Source organism: Denticeps clupeoides, chromosome 16, assembly GCF_900700375.1.
Source record: "Denticeps clupeoides chromosome 16, fDenClu1.1, whole genome shotgun sequence".
Classification (NCBI taxonomy): Eukaryota; Metazoa; Chordata; class Actinopteri; order Clupeiformes; family Denticipitidae; genus Denticeps; species Denticeps clupeoides.
The window spans coordinates 342,301-349,086 of record NC_041722.1 but is presented as its reverse complement, the minus strand read 5'-3'; the positions used below and the strand labels follow the sequence as shown (position 1 = coordinate 349,086).

The window sequence follows — 6,786 nt, the reverse complement described above, 5'->3', positions numbered from 1 at the left end:
TAAAGCTCCAGACATTAGAAAAAGCAAATTCTTTCATAAAAGATAAAATAACCTTAGCCGACCTAGAAGGAGGACAAACTGCAGAAGAAGAGTGGAATTCTTCAGTCACCCCCTAATATTAGATAGTGTGTAGACAGATCAGGAATCATTGAAAAGAGATGTTTGAAGAAACCCTCATTGTCGTAATTGGGGGCATATATATTAATTAGAGCCACACAAGTATTATGAATTTGGCCCATAACAACTACAAATCTCCCATTAGGGTCATATACTACACTTGTATGTTCAAAAGGAACAGATTTATGCAGTAATATGGCCACTCCTCTTGCTTTCCCCGAGTGGTAGGTTTGATTGATCCAACCCTTCTTAAGTCTGACATGGTCTGAGGGTTTGAGATGTGTTTCTTGTTAAAATATTGGGCACCTACATACATGAAAAATCTTACTATGTTTTATAGGATTGTTAAGTCCCCTACAATTGAGACTACTAAATAAAATGTTGCCCCCGTCTGGCATCGATATAGAATTAGCCTTGGTCATTAAAGAAAAAAAAAAAAAAAAAAAAAAGAGGAATGTTCTGTCAAAGTACAACTCTGCAATAAAGTGGGAAGTGAAGTTAGCTAAGTGGAAAAAAAAAAAAAAAAAAAAAAAAACATAATAAAGCAAAAAGGAAAAATAAATAACTGAAATAAAAAAAAATCAAGGCCCCACCCAACCTAGCAGAAGCCTCTCCCACAAAGGGAGGCGCACCACCCACTTCATATCACACCATCTTCTTGGCACGTCTGTGGATGGTGCAAGTAACCAACTGCCCATCATGAAAAGACGTTCCTAATGAAGAGGAAAAAAATTAATATATTAAAACTTACCCTTATAACAAATTGCACTAACCCTCACTAGGAAAAAAGGATTAATAACCGAAACGTAAACCTAACACTTGAAGACACAATGGCCATATTAACTCCCCTTCACAATGCCTAAAAGCTGGCACAGTATATCTACACACAAAATCTAAATTCCTGTACTTATAAAAGGTAGACCAAAGAAAAAAAGATCGACACCGTAGCTCAATTAGAGTACACAATCAGATCTTCTAAAAGTAGAAAAGAACATAAAGCTCACCTTGTGAGAAAGTTTGATGTAACCCGTTGTCCCTGGACCTCTCTCTTCCAAGTACTCTGCATTGTGATTGTAAAGTAAAGTAGAGGCAGGACATGGAACTCGGTTGCAACTGACGGTTTACTGAAACCAACAAAACATGGATTGTGGGTGCAGAGCGTCTCACACTGGGCTCCCCTCGGTAAGAAAAGGTCTGGAATCACACAATTGATTTCCCCATACAGGAAAATATACAAATAGACAAATTATAAATGAAATTCAATAAAATATACAAAAGGATTAACAAATAAATACACATAAAACCTATTAAATAAGAACAATGTGAACATTTACAGTAAAACAAATATAACTCATTAACATCATACAAAATAAACTTCTACATACCTGAAACAAATAAAACATGGGTTGTGGGTGCAGAGCGTCTCACACCGAGCTCCCCTGAACAAATATGAAACGCGCTCGGTGAACGAGGTGCAGCACATGTTCCAAGCGCTAACAATTAGCGCGTATGCTAGCGCCGAAATAAAACTCTGTCTAACTCAATTACAAACATCTCATCTACTTCTAAATGGGCAATATACTGCATGGTGAAAATGAATTTTGCTCCCAAGCCGGATTTATTCACTTTTCCCAAACCCAGCATGGCACGACGAACCTACCTCGTAAAGGTAAGAAAGGATCTGACCGGATCACGCATGCGCACACAGGTTCCCGCGTAATCAGCCCGATAATGGTCGCGCGCTCGCGCACACACGCCCAGAACCAAATGACAGGCGATATATAATCATATTATAGAACCAAATAAAATGCGCATAAAAAAATAAAATCACAAACTGCCAGAGTTGGCATGTTTTGGTGAAATGCAAATAACGTCGGAACATGTATTCTGCGATGTGAACTACCAGCAACAATGGCAAGTTAGCTAATTAGCTAGAGGGAGCCTGGAACCACCACCTTTCTCACTTTCTTCTCAATAAAGTCCAGGGCCTCAAATCTGTGGGTCTGACTGTTGGCCAGTGTAATATGCAGTGTAGCCGGGTAGAAAAGTCCAAACTTAATGTTCGGGCAGCAGTGGAGCTCCTTCTTCACGTTAGCGAATGTCGCTCTTTTCTTTGCCACCGCCGCTGTAAGGTCCGGGAAAATAGAAATTTTCTTGCCCATCTAGAGAAGAGGAGGGACTTAAAGTAGGTCCTGCAGGAATTGAGCCACAAACTCTGCCTTCCAGACCCTCGGGTAGTCCCACCAAGCGAACATTTTTCCATCTGGAGCGTACTAGTGTTAGCTTGGAGCTTGGTTATCATAACTGTTTGCTGAATGTTCAAGATTAGCAATTGTGCAGCCAGCCTGCCATCAAAAACTTCCAGAGTCACCGTTTTCTCCCTTCGGACAGTTTCTGAAATAAAGGAGTCAAATTTGACAATTATGTTGATTCGCATCTCGTCCATCATTTGTCTTATACACAGCAACAGACTACCGACCGTAGAGTAACTTCCAGCTCAGGAGAAGACCAATGTTTACCGCAGCCTGACTTAGACGACTCGGTTTTTCCACGGTTGTGCCATACACTAAAAAGGTTAAAAAAAATAGGCAAGCAGCTTTGGCACTAACGCTTGGTGCGATAAAGAGGGTAAATCAACCATTTAAAATGTAAAAATGATATAAAAAGAGCTGCTGGAAAACACGTCTACATCGTCCTGTCTCCGCAGCGCCCCACTTAATTGTGATTTTTGGGTCCAGAAAATAGCTGCGTCCTTGTACAGACTTTCTGCTAATAGTGATTTGTGCTCCATGTCACATGAGAATCTGACCTGATCAATCGCCTGCCCCCTTCTGTACCTCGACGCTTGGACGTTCAGCACACACCTCTCCCATGCCCCCCCGCGAACATATGCAGGTGGGTGTATTTCCTCACCACAACTCCCATGATCCCATTGTGCTGACTACGTATGGCTTGCCACATATGAACACCAAATTCCCTGGGTCACTGGTCTCATCAGGCGGTGGGGGCAACGTTGCAGCCACCACCAACCCAACTGACCACGACCAGCCCTCACCATGCCCATGACTGGGCCACACCCCTTGTCACATGCTGCAAACTATGCCTACACCCAAACCACGACCAAGGCCAAGGCAAGCGCCCTGTTCTACAGACACAGACCACGCCATGTACAAACCACGCCCTCGCCAATGTCTCATTCTGTTTTTTCTTCCAAACATGAGCATTAAAAGGCATTTAATAAAATCAAGGAGTGCTAAGGAGTGTAAGGGAACATTTATATAAATGTAAATATGCTCTTATGATCTAGTTTAAACTTTGCTGTTAATGGTGGAAAACTGAGCTGTGATTCAGCCCTTTGCGCAGGCTGAAGGAATGAGTCTCCTGTTCTAATGAACTGGTGGGATTATCAGTTTTTTCTTGTATTTAGGGCAGTGAGCGCTCAATTTGTTTACTGTGACATTATTTTTCTCATCATTTTCTTACATTGCTCCCCTGAGGAATCTGGTGGACGCATGTTATAAATGTGGCATGATGACAGCCAGGGTCTGGCAGCAACTATAACGCCCCTGAAACACTCCATCAATAACACTGCTCACCAAGAGGATACATTTCGTTGTGTCATGTGATGTGCCGCATGTATCATAATCACTTCGGCTTAAAAAAAATGCTTTTCGGAATACAATCAATTTAAAAAAACACAATTTTTTGGTATACATTTTTTTTTCTCTTACTATCTTCCATTTGAGGGGAGCGACATTATCTAATGTAATATACAGTGTTAACTCTAGACTTTTGGTCGCTTGGTTGAGTTCAGCGGGGTCTGACGGTGAGTTTATCAGGGTTGATAAACCTCTGTGCCGTACTTGATGTAATTGTCCGTTTGTCTTTATAGTGCGGTGAGTTGATTTTATTGTGTCTGCGATGAGGAAATGATCTGAGATTATTTCTGATTTTATGAGTTTATGATTAATACCGAGGTTATCCTTATAAAATACTGGAACGCCACCTCCTCTTCCAGTTAAGCGAGGTTGGTGTACATAGCTGTATCCAGGAGGACTAGACTCGTTTAATGCTACAAATCTCTTTTGTTTTAACCAAGTTTCGGTCAGGCACAGCACATCAAACCCCTGATCTGTAATCATTTCATTAACAATGAGCACTTTAGGTTTGAGATCTAACATTTAATAATCTTATTCTTATATGAGGTGCTGGTGGTACGTTCAGTAGGAATGATAGTAACGCACAATAAGTTGCTGAAACAGACACCCCATCCAGCCTGGGGAACAGACACAGCATATTTATGAGCATGTTTATTAATCTTCCTGTTTCTCGTATGAGCTCTTCATTTAATAGAGTGAGGTAAAGACATAATGTCAATAGTGTACATGCTGGGTGGTGGCTCTACGCAAATAGAGATTCCTTTTATGATTCAGCAGCTATAGATTTAGCAGAAAAACGGTCTGTGTTCTGTCCGCGCTCACCTGACGTCGAAGCCAAAAATCTAGATAGCATGTCAGGGCGGATTGCAGAGGCCTTGAAAAAAAACATTTCAAACTTGTGATACTAATGTCTATGTAATGCCACGGGGTGAGGGAGAAACGCAAACGCTCAACATTTTCAAAGAAAGGTTGACTTTAATAAATGAAAAGAAAAGAGGCGTGGTGGCCAAAACACAACTCAAATGAAAACACGCAGCATACAGGTAGTCTACAACCAAAATGCACAACGTCGTTTTGTAGATCTCTGGACACTCAGAGACTGTTAAGATCAGCTTTTCTTCCATTCCTGTTTCGTAAGTGTTTCGAAGTGGCTGCTCGCCTGCTTGGATTCTATCGGTCGTGCGAAAAAACGTCACCGCGGTGCGAGAAAAAGGCCGCCGGTTGCTCGTACCTGGAGCAGCGCTGTAACTTTTTAACAGGAATTTTTATACCGGTGCCAGAAAATCACCAAGCATCATCATTATGATTTGATTGATTATGTTCTGCACTGCGTCGATGCAGAATCGTCAACGTCAGCATCGTGATGCATCGATTATACCATTCATTTCAACACCCCTAGTTGGCAGGTGAGCTCTCCTCAGTCTCCGCACTGGGACGACTGAGGTGTTCAGGGAGATGTTGAGATGTCAGCTGGTCTGAGCAGAGTCTTCTTCACGTCAGCTGTGGTCAGGCAGTGCAGCTGGTCATCAGGAGGAAAAGTGACCTTCCTGTTCAACTTTACAAACTGAGCATGAACAGCCCCCTCACATTCAGGTCTTGTTGGCCTGAGCAGTTGCTTGATCTCCAGACATATCTGCAGTCTACCATGCTTTTTGGTTAGTTGTGTGGTGATAACAGGTCTACTGAGAAAAGATGATAGTGATATATGTTTTGTATTATACTATCTCAAATGGGAAACGTTAAGTTAATAGAAATTGAGTGAGACGTTTTTAAAATGATTTCAGCTGTTTTTTCTTTCAGAGTGAAATCCCTCTGTGTTTGTGTGAGAAGTAGCTGAGATGTTAGGAGACCGTGTGACATATGGGACTCCTTTGGGCTTCCTTCTCCACCTCCTGCCTGAACAGGAGGAACAGCTACTGCGAGAATCTGGCTGGCGTGTGTTGGGAATCTCAGCAGGATCCACCCCCTCTAGCTAGACAGAGGATGTGCCAGCTACCTCTCAACTGTGCCAAGGAGACGGACAGGCGTCCCACATAGACCAAATCTCTTCTCTAATCTATTATCAATCTCTTATATAATGTACAGTCTTCAGCACAGGTTCTTCACTCATTCCTCTTGACAGTGAATGTCCTGTGAAATAGATTACAACCCAGATTCAGTGTACAATGCGCTCCACTGCTGTAAATATGGCTTAAAAAGAAGAAAAATACACATGAATTTTTTCCTCTGATCCATTTGAAATCAGTGACTTCAAGATTAAATGGCATACAAAAATGAGGATACACAGAAGGATCCAAAAAAATAGCTATTCATTGAGAATAATAAAAAGTAGTATTTGTGAGGGCCCATTTTCATTTTACAATGGGAAAAGATGAAAAATCTCCACCAGATGGCACCGCCATGTCCTCAGATTATTTGGTAGGCATCTCATCCTTGGATGCCTTGCTGTGTATTCCATGTGTGGCTGGGATGTTATGGAAAAATATATGTGTATATGTCATGTGAACTCCAGCCAAACATAATGTTGTTCTTTTAAGCTGTAGGGCTTTTTCTTAGTGTAATCGTGGTTGGTTCCACATTAATACTGCAGGAACAGTATTTACTGTTAATACTGCAGGAGCATATTATCTGCTGCATATATGTGTGTTTAGGTTCTAAATGGCTGTAATTATTGTTTTTCTGCTTTGCAATGTTATGCCGAATGCGCGGTTCTGACTGAGGGAAAGAGAAATTTATTAGTTTATTAGTTTAGTTATTAGTTAGTAGAACTGAGAGGAGGGCCGCAACATGTGTGATTGGTGGCCACTGACATTTATTTCTGTATTTTCTACAGAAATAAAAGAGACTTTTGACTATGCAAATGGTGATTGGATGCTGGTGTGCATCTGCTACACATTAAGGGGACCTCAGTGGCAGTTCAGGATTTCAACCAGCAACCTTCTGGTTATGGGTCCGTTTCTTTACCCACTAGGTCACCGCTGTTCCCAATTGTAATTCATGAAATTGTAGC

General features: G+C 41.6%; 1 long non-coding RNA gene across 1 annotated transcript; it reads right to left on the bottom strand.

Annotated features, from left to right (window-relative positions):
* Positions 1-1,169: 1,169 nt before the first annotated feature.
* Positions 1,170-1,801, bottom strand: LOC114765556 (uncharacterized). The gene is made up of 3 exons (XR_003742673.1): positions 1,778-1,801; positions 1,503-1,556; positions 1,170-1,241 (listed from the first exon to the last, which is right to left on the bottom strand). It is a non-coding gene; the product is annotated as an uncharacterized LOC114765556 (long non-coding RNA).
* Positions 1,802-6,786: the final 4,985 nt, after the last annotated feature.